The following is a 20,911-nucleotide window of genomic DNA, read 5'->3' on the forward strand; positions in this document are numbered from 1 at the left end:
GGCAAGAAATGCTGCCCTTTCTTCAATTTACACTTACTCCTACAGGGCATTCATGAAATTAATGGGCTTTGCTGGTAATTTGGAGGAAAGATGAAAGAGAAGTTTAATTTACATCAGTGAAAACCAGCCCCCGTGGTCAGTAGATACAGCCATCCTGAACTATCCTTTGACTCAGTACTGTCCAATAGAACTTTCTGTGATGATGGAAATATCCTACTTCTGCACTGTCTAATACAGTCATTACTAGCCACATGTGGCTTTTGAAAACTTGAAGTATGGCCAGGGTGACTGAGTAATTCAATTTTAGATTTATTTAATTTTAATGTATTTAAATTTAAATAGCCTTATGTGGCTAGTGGCTACCATATTTATAGCACAGCTCTGGTCCTGTCCCTGTAGCCTCATGGGCTTTTTACCCTATTGAGTCCAAGACTCTCTCCATCTTTCTTGCTCTTCTCATCATCTTTTTGGGCCTCCCCTTAATTCATGCCAACCAGTTTGTCCTTCTACCATGATGCCTTAGCACCTGCTGACAGCTATGTCTTTGGATCTCTACTTACTATGTGACTCTTGACAAGTTACTTAATCTCTTTGTGCCTGAGACTCGTTGCTCTAAAATGGAGAAAATAATAGTAAATATCTCATTGAGTTAAACTGTGAATTAAATAAGCTAATATATATATATAAAGTGGAATACATATCCCAAATGGGCTTAGCACAGGTCATCCCAAAGAAAGACATTTTCACACCTAAAAGGAATTCTGATTATAAATGCTAAGAAATAAAATTTTCACCTTGTTACACAATTGTAGGCTGCACTGTCCAATGCATTAGCCACTGGCCACATGAAGCTATTTAAATTTTAATTAAAATTAACATTTGGTTCCTCAATTGCACTAGTCACATTTCAAGTGCTCAATAGTCACATGTGGCTAGTGACTATCATATTGGACATGGCAGGTATAGGAAAGTTCTATTGGACAGCAGCAGAACATTACTATTATCTCCTTCTACATAAACTCAAGAGAGAAGAATTGCCACAGTAGGTTGGAAAATCAATTAAATTGGGGGAACCAATCAATAGCAGGTATGTCCCCTTTATTAATCTCACTCTCTCATTCTTGCCAGCCAATCTGTATTATCACCTTTCATTTTTCTCTTTTACTACTTCCTCTCTCATCTCAACAGTACTAATAAAATATATTTAATAAATACCAACAAAATATTGTAGACCTAATTTTCAGTGTTATCAAGAATACTTTCTTCAGGGCCGGCTCTGTGGCTTAGTGGTTAAGTGCGCGCGCTCTGATGCTGGCGACCCGGGTTCGGATCCCGGGAGCGCCCCAAGGCACCACTTCTCCGTCCAACGCGAGGCCGAGTCCCACGTACAGCAACTGGAAGGATGTGAACCTATGACATACAACTATCTACTGGGGCTTTGGGGGGAAAAAACTGAATAAATAAAATCTTTAAAAAAAAAAAAAAAAAGAATACTTTCTTCAGAATTTATTTTCTTCTAAATCTTCACAGCAAAGGAGATTATGTCTTTCTTTTTATTAATACTGTGTCATATCTGGCAAAACTCCAGGCATAATCCTGTTCATTTTCTGCAGCAATAGCACAGCCAGGCACAATAGATAACCTAATGAACCTTTTTTACTTAATCCTATTTGCTCATAGGTTGGCAGAACCTGACATGAGATGGTGAAGGGAAGAGAGGATCCATTGTGTGTGTGTGTGTGTGTGTGTGTGTGTGTTACACAGTGTTCACACCCATGTATATCTTTTGTCATTAATTATAGTTGATAGGAACTTGTCTGGGCAGTTAATGAAAATTCTCCCATTAAGCTGCTGTTCTCTTGGGCCTCAGCTCCAAAGGGAAATGTTATCATTAGTACATGATGGAAACTTTCTTCCAGTTTACAGAAGCTTATCCTAAGAGCACACAGTATTGCTCTGGATGTTGTTCTGAGTCTTGACTGCCAGAATACTCCTGTTTTAATCTTGGTGAGAGCACAAATAAGGAGAAGTACACTTGGTAGAGAAAAGGTTAATATAGTCCATCATCCTGAAGAGTGTTTAGTTAGTGCTTGTTTTCATTAGAAGAAAATAAAAACAAATAAATAAAAGTATTTTAATATACTATTAAAATAAATAATGAAAATAAAAACAACTCACTACTTATCTTTGAAAAAATTTAGCCACATATTTTGAGTGTTTTATGTGCAAATGGAAAAGGATCCGGATTCAAACCCAGGTGGTTTGAATCAGACTCTGTCAATCCTTACAAATTATGTGACCTTGGGCAAGCCACTTCTCTGAGCCTTTGTTTTCAGACTTCTCTAAACCTCGGAGTTCAGGTCTCCCTCCCTTCCCTCTCTGGGTTGAAGAATATCTTAAGTCAGTTTCTCCAGAAACAGACTCTGAGATACAGATTTACTAGCAAGAGTTTTATGGAAGAATGCCCTTGAGAACACCTGTGGGAAGTAAGAAAAGCAGTGTTGGGCAGAGGGAGAAATTGGGTTACAATGGATTGCAACAGAGTCCTTAGCTGATTCTGTGGGAGCTCTGGAGTTGAGATAGCCCTTCAAACTTGTCCCAGATGGAGACAAGCGGGCCTGGCCTTTGAACTCCCAATTGAACAGTCACGCCATGAGGGCTGTCCTTTGGCTAATGGCAATTCACAGAGAAGGATGCGAGCTGCCAGGGCTCCCAGTAGCTGGGGAAATGAGTGGACAGATCTTGAAGGAAAGATCTACTATAGAGAGGAAAACCCATCTCATTTCCTGCTCCAGGGGTAGTATCCATTTCATTCAGGTATGGGCTGCCCTTCACGACCCAGCCAAGGCAATTGTAAGAGTCCGTAATGAACCACCTGTCTTAGTGAGGGGTCCCCTAGAAACAGACCCTGAGATGGCGATTCCTGTTAAAGTGATTTATTAGGAAATGTTCCCAGAACAAACCAGTAGAGAAATGAGACCAGGAAAGGAAGGAGGCCAGCAAGGGTATTAGGCAAAGTCCTACAGCTGGTCACTTTGGCTCAATTCTACAGGGAAGCTTTGGAGACAGTATAGGTACTTCCTCAGAGTTGTCCCCAACAGGGGGCAAGGGAGCTTGCATATTTAAACCCCTGCATCCATCAGCCATTGGTTAGGGACTTCCTCCAGGAGAATTTAAATTCCCAGGCACTCCCAACTCCCCCAAGTGTAGGCAAATTGGATTCCAGTCACTTGGGGTAACCCTTCAACCAAGACACAAAAGCTGGCTTACAGGGAAAGTTTCTTCTTAGTTCATCCTATAAGTGGATACCAGTGATCTCCCCAATGCAATAACTTTCTGAATTGCTTTTAAAAGTGATTTTAAAGAGCTTTTTACAATGATATCCAATACAAGTATTTATGAGGTCATACTCCTGGTAATAATTATTATAACTGTATGAAATTTTTTTGCCTCCTTTAAAAATTAACTTATTCCTATCAGCCTGTAAGATTCATGTTAAGGAGGGTCATTTCAGGCTAATCCCACATTCCCAAATGAGGTTTATTGTTCAAAATTTAAAAACTGAAAGAGAGACTCAATAGGAAACACTATAAGGACCTGGATATTAGGCAACTCCTTTTTTTATGGGGGACAATTTGACAGCACCACTCTTGCTTTACAATGATAAACAAAATTAAAGGAAGCCAATATTAACCACACTTAAGTGTTGGTGCCCATGTGCACACAAGCTTTATGGGACCTGCTGTAAATAGGCTTTCTTTCTCCACCTTTTTCTTAGTGTCTTCTATAACTTTATTGATCCTGTCTACAAGTATAATACTAAATGCATTTCTATACAAAGGCTAAGGAAAAGGGTTTATTTTCTTTCACTATGTGACCATTTTGAGGAAATGACCTAGGTATGATATCAAGTAGCAACTTCAATGTCATACTGAGAATGAAACGCTCTGTTGATATTTTACTTAATCCTTATTATAATTTATTCGATGTGTCTAGATGAGAGAACTATATATACTTTTTAAAAACATAATTTATAAAAAAAATCATAAACCATTTAAATTAAAAGCAATTTATAAAACATTTTGCAAAGACTATTTTATGAGGCCATTAGGTTAGAAATGACTAATGAACTAGCTTTTTGTTTATGTTGCCCAATAGGTAAAGTGTGGAAAGCATAAATATATCTACATTTGGTCAGGTACATACAATTTAATAGTATTCAAGGATTTTACAAGAAAGATTACAATTTAAATTGGAAGGTATTTAGGATTACCTGTAACTGGAGAATTAAATTTCTTGCTTAATTTGCTTAACATTCTATTGTTGGAATATTTGCTTTGTTTCTAAATATCTTATTACTAAGATTATAAATTACTATGAAACATGCACACAAAAAAATTAATCACTAAACAACTGCAGTGGGCTCAGATAATTTGGCCCTGTTATAACTCAAATTTCTTATCTTCAGAAAGGAGAGACACAATGTCTTATCACCTGTGTTTTATCTGATTTTGATTGGGAATTCCAGCTATGTTTCTTATTCTGTTGAAGACACACTGAAACCAGACAAAGGATTTCAAGGTAAAGAACAGGAAACGGGTATTGATTTCCTTTATCCACCCCAGTCTCTTCGTATCTTTTTTTATCGTACTATGACGGATTAGGCAGATAGACCAGAAAATGTTTTACATTGCTACCGATTTGATGGGCTTTGGAAAAAAAAGGATTTGAGGCCTATGCTAGTAAAGAGAAGAATCCTTAAAATCAGGTCTGGGTCAGTGTGATAAGTAGCAAGGCATATATTCCCCACATCTGAAGGCCCCAAACCTCCAACCTAATATCTTACTTAGCTCTCTTAGCTGTCTCTTACTAAACACACACACATACACACACACACACACCTTACTGAAATAAATACTGCTACTTTTCTTAATCTAAGATTTCTTTTGGTCATGTCTGTCTTTCCTTTCTCTGGAGCGAATATGGTCATCAAAATTATGCTTTCTCATTCTCACCTATAGTCTTCTAGGTCAGCATTTCTCAAAATGCAGTCCATGGAGAGAGTGTGTCCAAATCATCTAGGATAAAATGCAGATGCTAAACCAATTGAAGCAGAACCTTAGGGAGGGGGCCCAGAAATCTGCATTTCACCACCAGAGTCTTGTGCATATTTAAGTTCGAAAGTCACGGCTACAGTTTGCTATATAAGATTTAAATGCTAAATTGAATAAACCAAAGTACGGCTTTTCCAAGAGCTATTTGACACTTGTAAAAAAAGAAAAATACAAGATCAAGTGGAGGAGGTACACCAGTTTCCCTGGCCTCTGGATCATCCCAGCTCCCTCCTCCCTACTCCTTTAAGGTCTGTCTCATCCTTCTTTCTCAGCAGTAAATTATTTACAACATAATTAAGCAGTTATTGTCTAAATGTTTCCTGCCCCTCATCCTATCCCATTCCACCTTTCTGTTTTCTCCTGACATTCTCTTTCTCACTCCCTTTAGGAGAGTGAAGTTCAACGAATTGAAAAACTAAAAGCAAAATAATTATAGTAGAAATGTAACAGTAGAAAGAACGGCTCTCAACCAGATACGGTCAGGGGCACTTGTACAGGAGGTAGTCTGTTTTAGCCTCTCTCCATTCCCACCTCCCCTGTTGCACTTGCTCCTCTCCAGAAGCCAGCCAGCCACCCGAAGGATATCCCCAAAATAGCAAGTCACCCAAATTTCCTTCTGGACCAACACATCTCAGCGGCCATACCTTTTGTTTTTCCCTTCTTCCCGTAAAAACTTTTCTGTTCTGCCTTCTAGGTGAACAAACAAACAACACATTAATCACTAAGAAAATTTTCTATTTTAGTATTTCTCATTGTGCATATATACTTTTTCTTTTTAAATTAACTTTTTTGAAGTATAATTACGTAGAGTAAAATTCAACCATTTTAAGTGTACAGTGCAAAGGGTTTTGACAAAACACCTGTGCAAGCATCTCCATAATCAAGACATGTAACATTACTCATCACCCCAAAGAGTTTCCTCCTTCCCCCTTGCAGTTCATCTCACCCCACCCCTGACCTCCCAGCCCCAGGCAACCACTGCTTTTGGTCACTATAGATAAGATTTGCCTGCTCTAGAGTTTCATATAAATGGAATCATACCATGCGTACTTTTTGTGTCTAGCTTTTTTTCTCTCAACATAATGCTTTTGAGGTTCATTCATGTTGTTGCACATATGAATATACCACTGTTTGTTTATCCAGTGTCCTGTAGATGGACATTTGGGCTGTTTCCACTTTGAAACTGTTACCAACAAAACTGTTATCACCATTGTGTACAATTCTTTCTTGACCATATATTTTCATTTCTCTTGGGTAAATACCTCAGAGAGGAATTACTGCTTCATATGGCAAGTTTATATTTAACCTTATAAGAAGCTCCCAAACAGTTTTCCAAAGTGGTTGCATCATTTTACATTCCTACCAGCAATGTATAAGAGTTCCAGGTGTACCACATCCTCACTAACACTTAGTATTGTCAACCTTTTCAATTTTAGCCACTTGGATAGGTGTATAGTGGTATCTCATTGTTATTTTAGTTTGCACTTCTCTGATGACTAATGATGACAAGCATCTTTTCATGTGCTTTTTATTCCCATTCATATAGTTTCTTTTCTGAAGTACCTGTTAAAATCTTTCGCCCATTGTAAATAGGTTATTTGTCTTACCACACACACACAGTACTTTTGATACTGAACTCAAAGGATAGATTCTGATGGTAGGCATCAGACATAGTGATAAAGGGTGAAGTCTTTTTTGTGTATGGGAGATGGAACTTGACCTTATATAAGCTGCAAAGTACTGGAACCCAGTATTAATAGTGCCCCTGCTTGGTTTGGTATAACATAGTGATTAGGTACACAAGCCAGAGTCCCTCAGCCTGGGTTCACATACTGGCTCCACCATTTACTAAATGCATGACAATAGGCAAGATGCCCAATCAATCCGCTTCAGTTTCCTCTGTTGTAAAATGGGGCAATGCTTACCTCATAGGTTTGCTGTGATATTTAAATGAGGTCATTTAAACACTTTGAACAGTCCAAATACAGAGTGAGCATTCAGTCAATGTTTGCTGTTCTCAGGATGAAGAATCTGAGTTTTGTTCCCTAAGGTGCTCACCCAACCACATTCTTTCCAGAATCCTTATCCATATGGCATCATCTCTCTCCTCCAGTCCCCAATTCTGTTTCTGCAACTGTTTTCTAGATAAGCAGTATCTGGAGATTTATTTTCCTCTTGCTCTCAGGTGATTTGTAAAAGCAACGGTAGAGAAAGAGGTACTGTGAAGGTAGGTAGGAAGGTAGGTATTACCTGATTGGTTTTAAATTTTATATGAATTTATACCCATTGGTTCCTTGGAAGTCTGATTCTTTTTAGAATATTTTAACAAAGTCCTGAGATAACTTAAAGCTCAAGTGAAGGAAGAGAAACTAGACTCATCCTGGCAGGAGGGTTAGAGTAACATTTGACAGTCAGATTATTTTCTTTCAGGGCAGAAAATTAGTTGCCTCCAAGACAAACAGAGGAAGTGAAACTTTAACAACTTTTGGCTTTGAACTTCAGGAAGCCCTAAAAATTCCTGAAAGCACATATTAAATGAAAAAGAAAAAGAGAATTAAGATGTATTAGCTTAGTATAATAAAAGACAAAAACCACATGATCATTTCAATAGACACAGAAAAAGCGTTTGAAAAAATCCAACATTCATTCATAATAAAAACTCTCATACTAAGAATAGAAGAGAACTTCTTCAATCTGATAAAGGGCATCTATAAAAAACCCACAGCTAACATCATTCTTAATGCTGAAAGACTGAATGCTTTCCTTCTATGATCAGGAAAAAGGCAAGGATGTCTGCTTTCGCCAATTTTATTCAACCTCGCACTGGAGTTTCTATAGCTGGTGGAATAAAAAAATTTCTTTTTTAAATTAAGGGCATCCAGATTGGAAAAAAAGAAGTAAAACTGTCTTTATTTGCAGATGACATGACCCTATATGAAAATCCAAAGGAATAACAAAAATTTTACCAGAACTAATAAAGGACTTGAGCAAGATTGCAAGATCAATATACAAAAATTAATTGTATCTCTCTATGCTGGCAATGAATAATCATAAATTGAAATTAAGAAAACAATTCCTTCACAATAACAGCAAAGAGAATTAAATATTTAGGAATAAATTTAACAGAAGAAATGCAAGACTTGTACACTGAAAACTATAAAACATCATTGAAAGAAATTAAACGAAACCTAAATAATTGGAAAGACATTGCATGTTCATGGAATGGAAGACTAAATATTGCCAAGAAGGCTATTCTTCTCATATTGATCTATAAATTCAATGTAATCTCTATCAAAATCCTACCAGAGAGGCTGGAAAAATGAGTATCCCTGTTAGCTTGCCCTGTAACTATTATGGGGCCCAGGTATGAGCGTACAAATGGAAATCCCAGACACAGCCTACTGTCTTCTCTTCCCCCGCCCCGGCTTTGTCTTACACCATGAGAGGCCTCATGGGTGTGTGTGCGTGTGCGTTTGTGCATGTGTGTGTGTCCCAGTCCATAGGTACAACTTCCAACCTTTCCTCCCCTGACCCCATCACAAGTAGCTCTCCCTTGGCCACCCCTTCAACCTAGGACTGTGCACACTGGAAAGATAGTCCCCTTTCAGGAGGACAGACCTAGGGCAGAGGTCCAAGCTGTCAAGGTTGCTAGGAAAAAGCTCTCTTGGAGCCATTTGGGCAGGGAATTCCACAGTTCTGTTTACCAGAGGCATGGTCTAGAAACAGAAGCATGGGCTCCAGATGGGCTCATCCCCTTGGCCCCAGTGACTACTCAGTAGGGAGCCAGAGGTGTTCTCCAAAGCAATGCTTCTTGAATTTACTATGCAAACAAATCACTATTGTTAAAATGTAGATTTACTAGGTCTGAGGTAAGGCCTGATGGTCTGCATTTCTAACAAGCTTCCAGGTGATGCTCTGCTGCTGGTCTGTGGAACACACTTTGAGTAGCAAAGCTGTAAAGCAATGGCCCAGATCAAAGGCTTCGCTGAGCTGGTGCTAAGGGCAGAAATCAGCTGTGGAATGGGAGTGATATCTACAGGAGAGAAATGTTGCTTTAGAATTATCAAGCCTTCATCACCTAGGACCGAGCACATTGGTGATGGCTGATGGTGAGCCAACAAATGGTGTTTGCTATACTGGCTCATGAGGAGCTCATAGTCTAATAGGCAAGTTAGACATAAATAAATAATTGCACGACATTGCATAAAGGGGAATAATAGAGGAACATACAAGTTAAGTAGGTAACATAGCAGAGGTGAGTAATGTCTAGGCAGAGCATTGAGGGATGAAGTGGGCCTCCTAGAGAGCAAAGAGGGAAAGAGGATTCAAGGCAAAGGGAATGATGTATCTGTGGCAGATTGTGTTTTCCAAAGATGGCTGCAGCAATATCTCTAGTCCCATAAAACCTTCCAGAAGCTTTTCACTCCCCTATCAAGAGGTGAAGCTTAATTCCCTTCTCCTTGAGTCTGAGTGGATTTACGATGGCTTCCATGAGTACAATGTGGAGAAATGACACTGTGACTTATGAGGCTAGATTAGAAATTAGTATGTAGTTTTTGTCTAGTTTTCTTGGGATGCTCACTTTTGGAACCCAGCCACCACACAGGGAAGAAGCCAAGAAGCCCACAGAAAGTTCTGGTGGGAGGAACTGAAATCTCCACCCAGGACTCCCATTGAGCTCCTAGCCAACAGCCAACACCAACTTGCCAGCCATGTGAGTGAGCCATCATGGAAGCAGGTCTTCCAGCCTTCCATCAACCTGCTCCAGGTAACACTGTGTGGAGCAGAGATAAGCCATTCCCACCAAGCCCTGGTCAAATTTCAGATTCATGAGCAAAATAAATGATTGCTGTTGTTTAAACTACCAACTTTTGGAGTGGTTTGTTATGCAGCAATAGATTTCAGGAATAGTATCTAAAGGTAAAAAGGTAGGAAACAGTTTGGTATTTTAAAACATGACACAAATAAGGGCATATTTATGTTATAACTCAGCTATTACAAATAAAAACAAAAATATGGGAAATGTTGAGAATGTTGAATTTGTGATGTGGAGGGAAAAAATTTAATAAACAAGCCATTAACAGTGTAAATGTAATGAAGTTGTAGTGTGTAGTCAACCACACTTGGATTAATTATTATTCATGGCTCTGCCAGAAAATGTTCTAGATATGAAAGTAAACATATTATATAACAAAGTTTTCTTGCTGGAAAAAGTAAATTCTTATTGAAAAGAAAATACTAATAATCTATTGCGTGTGCTCCGTAGATGAAGACCAGGTCGACAATTTCCAAAAGAAATCAATTTATAGTTTTTACTAAATTTCCATTTACAAAATGGAAGCACGATATAATTTCAAAAACAAATAAAAAACCCATCTGAATTCTTCTGCAGGGGAAAAGTTTCCATATTCTTGGGATAAAAGTACATAATTCTGACCTGCCATCAATATCTTTGTTTTTCCCCCTAATGCACATATCTAAGAGAACCAACTAAGAGTTTCTGAAGGAGGTAAAATTTATGACTATTCCTTAAGGCTGACAACCTTATTTTCTACAGGCCTGAGGAGTGGTGGGTGCACGCTAAAATGAGAGATAAAGATTTAGGATGTACTGAATTGATATGCCAAGATTATTTCCTGGGCTACGGGCCTCCTGAAAAAAATTTTTTTTTTTATTCTTTTGACCCTAATCTAATGTTTAGTTGAAAAGCAATATCCCCATGCAGCATGGGAATGTATGTTACATTTAGGAGTTCGGAATCAGAGATTCCTGGGATAGAGAGAGCAGGTGACAAATAGCTTCCTTCTGCTCTCAGCTAAGCCGACTTCCCCTAGAACACTGTGTTCAATTCTTGACATCATATTTTAAGAGAAACATAGACAAATTAGAGTGTATTTGGAAGAGAGTGACTTAAATGGTGAGGGACCACAAACCTGTGTCACATGAGGGACAAATGAAGAAAAGGGGGATATTTACTTCAGGGAAGAGACAACTTATGGGGCATGTTAGCCATTTTTAAATAATGAAAGAGCTTTCTGGCAGAACAGCTATTAGCATTATTCTGTAGCCCCAAAAACATAATGAGAAAAGATTGGGAGACAATTTAGGGGTGAAGAAAGTCCAAAGATGGAATCGGCTATCAGGAGAGGTAGGAGCTTCCCTCACTAGAGATATTCGAGCAAATTATTTTGAAAGAATTCTAAATCAGATAGTGGTCAGATTGGACACGCTGCAAAATCATTTCCACTGTTGCCAAGAGCTTTGAACTCCTTCGGAGTCCCCAGGTGTGCTCCCACATGTGCTCATAATACAGCCCATTCTTTTATTCTGGGTCCTGTAAGTGATAAGATTTCCTGAAGCCTATGCAAACCCAGAGGTAATTTGCCATCTACCGCTGATGGCCCCAAATAGCTCAGTGCCAATGCCTCCCTGGGCAAGAGTTGCCCCTCGATGTCAAGCTACCATACAGCCGACCCTAATTCCACTGTACTGTCAACTCCCTCAACACGGCAATATCTGACTTCCTCTGTTTTTTGTGTTATACTGTGCAATTGTTGTCAAGCCAGGACCCCATAATGTCAAATAGATTTTATGGGCAAACAGCTGTTAGTTCTGAGTCATAGACTTTCTTCCCCCTGGACTTCACTAAAAGTCTACAGGGGCCGAGTTGGAATAATCAGGGAGCAACAGATTTTATGTCTTGCTTAAACTTGCATTTATCCAGGGTGATGTGCTCATTGATCTTAAGCAAATTTTCTAGGTCTCCAATCTCTTTTTTCCTTAGGGTCAGTTCTTCTTGGGACACTCTTTGGTCCCTCATTTAAACATCCCTGCTCCTCCCTAAGGGCTTGCTCTATGACCTTCCTACATACCTGACATTCTGAATCTTGGGTTGAGACAGATTAGACTTAAGCTGTGGCCTTGTCTTCTTTCCTTTCCTCTATCTGTCCCCACCCTATATGATTCTATGACTGAGGGGTAAGAGCAGAAAATGAGGAAAATAAAGATAACAGATGAAAAATGTTTCACGGAAGGGGAAGGGAAAAGAACTATGTGGCGTGGATGGCTTAATAAAAATTTTCAAGCGAATTAAGAAAATTCAGTACAACGTTTATATGAATAAATAGTGTGACTGAAAGAAATAGTCCTATAACTTAGCAGTAACAATGTGACTGGTCATCCTCCATAAGATTTCACTGATGAAATCTAGTCTATACATCAGAAAAAAAAATATCTAGCAGCTTACTGATAGTATTTGCAGAACAATTTTTATTACTCATTTAATGCTAATTATAAATTTTGAGAGTCAAATTGAGAATAAATTATATACACATTATATAAAGATATTGACACACACACATCATCTGTATCAATTAGTACTCTCCAACTCATGAGTTAAGAAGCAGCTTGTGAGTGTCGTTGGCAAAGTGACGCTGAGGACAGATGGAGGAGAGAGCGTACGTCTGCCCTTCACTCTGAACAAGCAGAGAGAGAACACTATTTAGCTCTTCCATCTGAACTTTCCTTAGAGGTGCACAGCTTCTTAGGGATGTAGTTTTGGAACATGTTAGGTGAAAAAAGAAGCCAACTCTTTGAATTCTTATGTCTTCTTCAGAGCCTCCTTCAGTGGGCCTCTTTCTCTTACCTTTAAAAGAGAGAAATGATAGGAATTAATAAGAAACCTAATACTCTACTTATTCGAACTTTAAACCTCTGAAGAAGAACTCAGGCATTTGTTTTGATTCTCTGAGGCCAGTCTAACGAAAGTTGGGCACAGCATCGGATTGAATGTATCAACTATTAAGCAAATGCAAATGAAAGAATTAGGGGCAGGATAGCAGCTATAATCAAAAGCACAAAGCTTAAGGGCCGGCCCGGTGGCAAAGCAGTTAAGTGCACGTGCTCCGCTGCTGGCGCCCCGGGTTTGGATCCTGGGCGCGCACTGACACACTGCTTGTCAAGCCATGCTGTGGTGGCATCCCATATAAAGTAGAGGAAGATGGGCACGGATGTTAGCCCAGAGCCAGTCTTCCTTAGCAAAAAGAGGAGGACTGGCAGATGTTAGCTAAGGGCTGATCTTCCTCACACACACACAAAAAAGCACAAAGCTTATTTATTTTTTTTGTGAGGAAGATCAGCCCTCAGCTAACATCCATGTCAATCCTCCTCTTTTTGCTGAGGAAGACTGGCTCTGAGCTAAGATCTATTGCCAATCCTCCTCCTTTTTTTCCCCCAAAGCCCCAGTAGATAGTTGTATGTCATAGTTACACATCCTTCTAGTTGCTATATGTGGGATGCGGCCTCAGCATGGCCGGAGAAGCCTGCGTCGGTGTGCGCCTGGGATCCGAACCCGGGCCGCCAGTAGCGGAGTGGGCACACTTAACCGCTAAGCCACGGGGCCAGCCCTAAAAAAGCACAAAGCTTATAACCTAGGTTAAAGTGGAGACGGTGAGCAATAGCATGAGTGAAGGAGGTCATCCAAGTTAGCAAGTCCAAGGCAGATGGACAAACACAAGTCTAGTGTCAAACTATATTCATGAATGTGGAGTTCTGATGACAAAGAGGCAAAGGGAGTGTGCAGCTATGGAGGGCTTGGATCACTCTTCAAGAAAGAACTTGCCTATCAGATGTGAGGAGATCAGTTAGCAGACAGCTTCCAGCTACAAATGCCTTCAGGACCCATCTTACCTTTTGAGCCAAGGACATGCTCTTCCTGGGGAGTCTCAACAAATGACTAAGCATGACGGACGCACTAGGATCTGGCCATTTCTGCCCAATGTGGGACCGCTTTAGGGGCAGTCTTTGCACTGGAGCTTTTTGTTAGGCTGGACAAGACTGCACTAGAGCTGTGCTGCCATCTGAGGCTCTTCCTACTCAATCCTCCTTCATTCCTCTCTCCTTTCACAGGTGTCAAACCTGCATTGTAGCCTGAAGGATTTCCCTGCCTACTCCTGCTCCCCTTTCCTTTTTTCTTTCATAGATACATAGATAAATCTCTTGCACTTCTAACTTCGTCTTGGTGTCTGCTTCCTGGAAGACTCAACTGATACAGGGGAGAGGCCAGTGTCCCAGGACACAACCTGAATAGGGCCAGACTAGCAAGATAAATCACCAACTGGGGGCCTTGACACTTGGCTTCTCTGATGATGCTACCTTTTCATTTGACCCTGGTGTGACTACTAATCCCAGGGAGCCCAAACAAATTGTTTACCTACAGGGTCCTCACAGTAAGCCCTGGTCAACAGAAAAATATAACAGAATAGATAGAAAGTGAAGTAGAGCAGAAGAGTCTTTATTCTTCTCCATTCACAAAAATTGTGCCCTCCCACGAATATGCAAATATACTAAAAACGTTTGAATTACACATTTTAAATTGGTGAATTGTATGGTCAGTGAATTATATCTTGATAAAGGTATATTAAAAAATTGTGCATTTCCAAGTACAGAAGGGAGTACTAAGATGACTGGAGAGAAAAATAAAAGCAGTAAGATAAAGACAACAAATAGTATCTTTTTCATTGTGGCCATATATAAGGAGATTTCACAATTTTTCTTCATGGAATCTTCAGAGAGGGCCAGAGGGTTCATAAAGCTCTGGAAAATATTCATTAATATATTTCCTGAATTTATAAGAAAGAGTAAAGAGTATTCTTTGAAATGGTTTTGAAATGAACGACATGGAACAATTACACCTACCTCCCAAAGTTCCATAATTTGGGGAAATAGCAGTTGAAAAGCAGGGATATTCGTTAATTCGACCAACCCTTATGGGGTGCCTACTCTTTAAATTGTAGACACACAGATCAATAAGCTTGGTCTCTGCCCTTGAGTAGCTCACAGCAAACTAGGGGACATATGCTTTTAAATAGTACAGGATGCAGGAGACATGCTGCTGTGACTGACCGGGAGACTATGTGCAAGAAAAAGTGGCAAACTCAGGTGAGATAAAACCCAGACTTGAGGGTGACATGACCTCCCACTTATCAAAGCACTAGGAAGACTAGTAGCTCACACTTCTATGACATTCGTTTTATTTCAAGCTCTAAGTTGCTTACATATATTAACTCATTTAATCTTCTCTCTTCCCTTATGTAAGTATTAGCCATTAAAATAAGCCTCATTAGTAGACGAGGAATCTGAGTCAGTGAGAAGTTAAGTAACTTGTCCATGATCACAGCAAGGAAGAAGCAGAGCCAGGATTATGAATCGAGATAGCCCAGTTCTGAAGCATCTTTGTACCGCCTAAGAAAGGTGTAAATTAGGGCAAGACTTTCCCTCCTTTTGACTTTGTTTGTTTCCTTCTGAGGTTTCCCTAAGTTTAAAATATCTTTATTTATTGTACTAATAACAATATAACAACTATAACAAAGAAAACCTTACCTACAATCTCATTGCTCAGCAAAGCTCTGACTCCTACATGTCATTATTCTTTCCTCTGTTCTGACGGTCTTTTTCAGAGCAGATTCTTCCTTTCTTACTTCTATTGTGTCTAAAGATGACGCCTCTGAACCACTTCTGTTTTTTTCCATTCCTGGCCTACGCTCTCTCTTCAGACACTTTACCCATATCTCAGCATCTACTGAAGCCCCTCTGTATTTCTGGGAAGTTGGTTGCAATAGCCCATTTCAGTATGAGTGGGACTCCTTGCCTGTAGGAACTACCACAGCAGTAGCATCCCTGATATGTAGCCGCCTGGAGGAGGGAACTTCATCGTTAGAGAGCAGAAAGCACGCGTATTCATTATCAATTGCTGCATAACAAATTACCCTCAAACCTTAGTGGCTGAAAACAACAAACATTTTTATCTCAAGGTTCAAGAGTGGCTTAGCCGGGTGTTTGTGCTCAGGGTCTTTCATGAAGTTGCACTGCAGATGTTGAGCAGGGTTGCATCATCTGAAGGCTTGGCTAAAGCAGAAGGATCTGATCCTGAGCTCACTCATGTGGATGTCAGTGGGAGACTTGTTTCTAGCCACATGGGCCTCTCTGTAGGGCTGCTCACAATACGGCAGCTAGCTTCTCCCAGAGTGAATGATGAGAGAGAGAGAGAGTAAGAGAGAGAATGAGAGCCAACAACCAAGATGGAAGCCCTAATGTCTCTTATAAACTAATCTCGGAAGTGATGTACTATCACTTTTCAGCATTCTAGCAACCCTGGTATGATGTGGAAGGGTACTACACAAGAGTGTGAATACCAGGGGGCAGGGATCACTGGGGCCATCTTAGAGACTGACTAGCATGCTTGGGCAGGGGCTAGGGGTGGGAGAAGCAGCCAAACTTCTGTGTTTGCATCTTAATTTATGTGAATGGTGCCCCCTGACATTTTGCAGTGTGCAACATATACAATCGTAGCTCAGGTGGCAGTCCCTGACCAAGTGGGGAAGTCAGGGGGATTTGTCCCCAGCACTCTTCCACTCCCTGTTAGGAATTCATCCATTTATTCATTTATGCAACAAACATTTGTCCAACACCTGGTGCATGCCTCTGTGTTGGTATTATGCTAAGTAACGAGGTCCTAGGGTCTAAGCTTTAATGGAGCTTCACTTTTGCCACATCAGTGTTGTCCTTCTTAAGTATCCAAGACATTCAGAGTGACCACGGGGTGCCTATAGCCCCTTTCAAACCAGGCTGTAAGCAAAAGATGATTCTCTTCCATCCCATTCTCTCAGGGTCCTAATCTTTGGTAAACTTAAGCTAATATGATATTTCTTCCAGGGGGTACAATCCAAATATTTAACAACCCCTGATTACTGGGTGCCTAATAAGAATGGAAGCTGCCTAAACAAGCAACAGCTCTGCCAGTATGATGCGTTTTGCTGAAATCCAGCAGTTACTCCCAGACAGGTCTTTTCTATCACCCTTCTAGTCAAACTGGAAAACTAATTGTGACTCTATCTACTCATGAAGTTGGCAGTAACGAAAGTTATAAGAAGGGCCCTCCAAAAAACATTCCCATTTGCCAATTCCAGTGGAAAAAAGGTAGGCTCTAAATTAAAGCCCAGAAATAAGAAGTGTAGGAGAGAGTGAGTTCATGATGACAGATTGATGGACCAGGGCAGGAAATACAAGGAAGGGGAGCTATTTGTTTTGGAGACCAAGTTTGAGTCTCAGGGGAAAGGAACTGAGAAAATCAAGTAAAATCTATGTTTGTAACACTGGACTCATGTTAAAGTGTCCTGAAGTTCACAGACTCCAGAGTCTAACTGCTGATTTCAAATCCCAGCTCTGTTATTCCCTAGCTGTATGACTGCGGCCTAGTGACTGAATTTCTCTGCACCTCAGTGATCTCATCTGTACAGTAGGGTTGACTGAATAAAACCAACCTTATAGGGTATTTGTGAGCTAATTTATGTAAAGTGCTGGAACTTAGTCTGGTACAAATTAAGAACACAGTAAGTGCTAATTATTGTTATTGAAGAAATCAGAACAATGTCTAACATGCCATCAACTGAAAGAGGTCAATTTCATTCACTTAACCAGTATTTATTCAATATATATAACAATGAACCCCAGCCAACAAAATCCTTGTTCTCAAGGTGCTTATATGTGGAAGAGGTGGGAGGGAGGAGGAAGGGAGAAGGGGAAGACTAAAATAAACAAATAAGTAAAAAAAACACTATGTCAGATTTATTATGATGATCATGAAGAAAAATAAAGCAGAAGAGGGGGATAGGAAGTGCTGGGCGAGGGGTAGGAGGGAAGAATGTTCTAGAGATAGGAAATTATAAATCTTGAGGCCAAGGAATATTTGATGTGTTCCATAATAGCAAGGAGGCTAGTGTGGCTGGAGGGAGATGAGGATGGGGTGAAGTTGTACAATGTGAGGCAGAGAGGTCTTGGTTGGGGGTGGCAGGCAGATCATATAGGGCCATGCAGCCATTGTAAGAACTCTGGCTGTTGCTCTAGGATGGGAAGCCACTGGAGGTTTTGAGAAGAGAAGAGACCTATGTTTTAAAGGATCACTCAGATTGTCATGTGTGGGGATGGGGGGTGTGGTGGTAGGGGGAGTGGATAGGGAAAGTAGAAAGACCAGGTAGCAGGCTATTATTGAAAGATGATGGTGGCTTGGACCAGGAGATTAGCTATGGGAAGGGAGGTGGGAAGAAGCAGATACTTTCAGGATATATTTTTGAAGGCAGAGTCAACAGGATTTGCTGATGAATTGGATGTAGCTTGTAAAACAAAGAGCAGGGTCAAAGATAGGGAAGCTCTGTGAGGACAGGGATTTTTCTCTTTAATGTCATATCCCAACCACCTAGACAGCACCTGGTACTCAATAAATATTCCCTGAATCAATGAAAAGGGTAACTCTGATTTGTATTATACCCTTCTTAAACTTAGTAAGAAGTATACAGCAGTTAAAACAACTACAGGTAAATGAAGTACTGTAGCAACCACAGTTTCAGCATTTAAGCAGGGAAACCTCCTCCAATCCTTCCATAAAGTTGGAAGCTGACATTGCTGCATCCCTGGCCCCCAGCTACCAATGACCAGGACTAAAAAACAACTTTGATACTTTCTGTAATAGAAGAGAATTTTGTTATAAAATACTAATTGTAAACAAACAAAAACCAACTGGATATATACCTAAGAGTATACATAAGAGTAGTTTATTTGGAGAAAAGCATAGAGACTTAGGAAATGAGGATTCTGTCACCCACCCTCACCAAACAGTTGCAAAACACACTGAAACATAATCAGTAAAATGAAAATATTAATATATAAAGGTTTCATGAGATAAATTATGCACACATTTAAGGCAGTCTATGAAATGCTCTAGTTTGGTCATATTCTAAAAATTAAAAAGCAAACATATAAGATGCATTTTATGTCATCTTTTCCTACTAATATATTGCACTACATGAGAGATACAGGTGACTATCTAATTGATGATAATCCTAGGATATGGTAATTTCTATTCCTCCAATATATATTTTAGAGTTTAAAGGTAACACGGCCTGTTGATATCCTTGAGTGATACACAGAAGTGATACACAAGAAAACATCCACTTTTTGCTCAATGGTGATTAATGGAGGCTAGAAACCAACACCTGCTTTTGGCAATTTTCAGGGATGTTATAAAGTAATAGCCAATTTTTGTAGACGGCATTTGGTAAAAGGATCTTCACGTCTAGACATATGAATGGATCTTGACTTGCTCCTGTCCTCTGGGGTCTTATTGCACTGATATCTTTAGCTGCCTGAGTTGCTCTGGGCTCTGTGGGGCTGTCTTCAGTCCCGTCTGGGCAGGACACCTTCTCCACATACAGTAACAGCTCCTGAGTTTTCATATAGTAGAGGTTTAGGAGCAGCAGTAGCAGTCACTTGGTAAGAGGGGCTGGGTTGGAGACGGAGGAGGGGAAATTATGTGGAAGCTGAGTTTGTATAGCAGGCATAATGTTTTGTTTTTTAATGGTTATTTGGGGTGAAGATTATAGGGGAACCTAATGTTCCCTCGGGTCACCCACAGCACTGCTGTTTCCATACCCTTCAACCGGGCAGTAAGGCAAATTCTCACTCGCTCTGATAGTGCTGCTACCCCCTCTCCCCACCTCTCTCCCCAGTATCCCAGGGATAAAGGGCCTGGAGTTCCAGCTCCGGGCTACTAGTGTACATTATGGGTCAGGACGAGCCAAAAGGCAGCAAGACATTCGTGTTGCCGTGTCAGGTGAAGAGTCTGGCTTAGCCTGGAGAGCTTTCCAGGCCAATGCGAAGTTTTCCCATCTTGGGTGCATGTGGGCACCACGCGTCGAGTTTTGGTTAGTATGTCAACAGGGTCAGACCCTGTCCCTGTAGCTGCTTCGGGAAAGCTGTGAGGCAAGCGTGAGGCCAAGGGCCGCAGTAGACGGGAGTAATACGCCGTCCCCTGCTTGGTCTTAGGGCAACACCCACCCCCAGCCAGCATTTCCCTTTAATGCGCGTGCCCGTCAAGGTCCCCGCGTCCCCTCCCCTCAAGCTGCCCCGTCAGTCTCTGTTTCCCTCACCTCTCCCGGTCCCTGCCGTTCTTTCTCCGTGGGATGCTCCGCGCCCCCCCGCGCCCGCTCTCGGGACTCGGCTGTCACTTTACTTTTCCGCGCCTCCTCTCCGCCCCCTCGCCCGGCCGGCGGGCAGCCCGCCCGAGCGCGCGCCCGCCTCCGCCCCCTCGCGGCCGCGCGCGGGGAGGGGGAGGGGCGGAGCGGGTGGGGGGGCAGGGAGGCGCGCGGCGCGGCACGGCCGACGTGGGGCTCGCGCTCTCGCGGTCTCTCCCGAGCGGGCGCGCGCGCGGACGGCCGGGCGGCGGCAGCGGCTCACGGAGGCGGTGGCTTCACTTTCCAGGACTGAGGGGCGGCCACACCGGCAGCCGCAAGCAGCAGCCTCGGGAGCCGGAGCTGGAACGGCCGGGGGCGGCGGCGGCGGCGCTGAGGGTGAGTCCGGGCGGGCGCGAGCGCGGCGGGGACAGGCGTGGCCGGGCGGTCCGGTGCGTGGTGCGTGGGTCCGGCTCTGGGTGACTAGACGGTCTGCGGGGGCACCCCGTCTTCGGGGCTTCCTCAGCCGCCCTCCCCCCGCCTCCGCAGCCCTCTCTCCGCGCACTTGGGCTCGAGCCCGCGACCTGCGCGGACGCCCCTCCCTCAGGTATTCGCCCGGGCCGCGCTGGTGCCCGCCCTCGGGCGTCCTCCCTGTCGCGGGCGCGCCCCCCACCTCCCCTCCACGTCGCAGGTCTCTGCTTACACTGCTTGCGCCCTAGTTACCTCCCTCCCCGCTCCCCCGCGTACCCCATTCCCTGCGCCCCCTCCCACGAGCCTCCTGCCCCGGTTTCTCGC

The 20,911-nt window shown here is 41.9% G+C and overlaps 1 protein-coding gene across 3 annotated transcripts in view; it reads left to right on the top strand.

Annotated features, from left to right (window-relative positions):
• The first annotated feature begins 20,378 nt into the window (after positions 1-20,378).
• Positions 20,379-20,911, top strand: part of UBE2E2 (ubiquitin conjugating enzyme E2 E2) — a 348,219-nt gene continuing 347,686 nt past the window's right edge. For all 3 annotated transcript variants that reach the window (XM_087430613.1, XM_087430612.1, XM_087430611.1), the window contains exon 1: positions 20,379-20,515. The gene's annotated coding sequence lies outside the window, so the exon portion shown is untranslated. The remainder of the gene's footprint in view (positions 20,516-20,911) is intronic.

The sequence above is a fragment of the Ceratotherium simum genome, chromosome 5, assembly GCF_057802395.1.
Source record: "Ceratotherium simum simum isolate JZ-2026a chromosome 5, ASM5780239v1, whole genome shotgun sequence".
NCBI classification, from domain to species: Eukaryota; Metazoa; Chordata; class Mammalia; order Perissodactyla; family Rhinocerotidae; genus Ceratotherium; species Ceratotherium simum.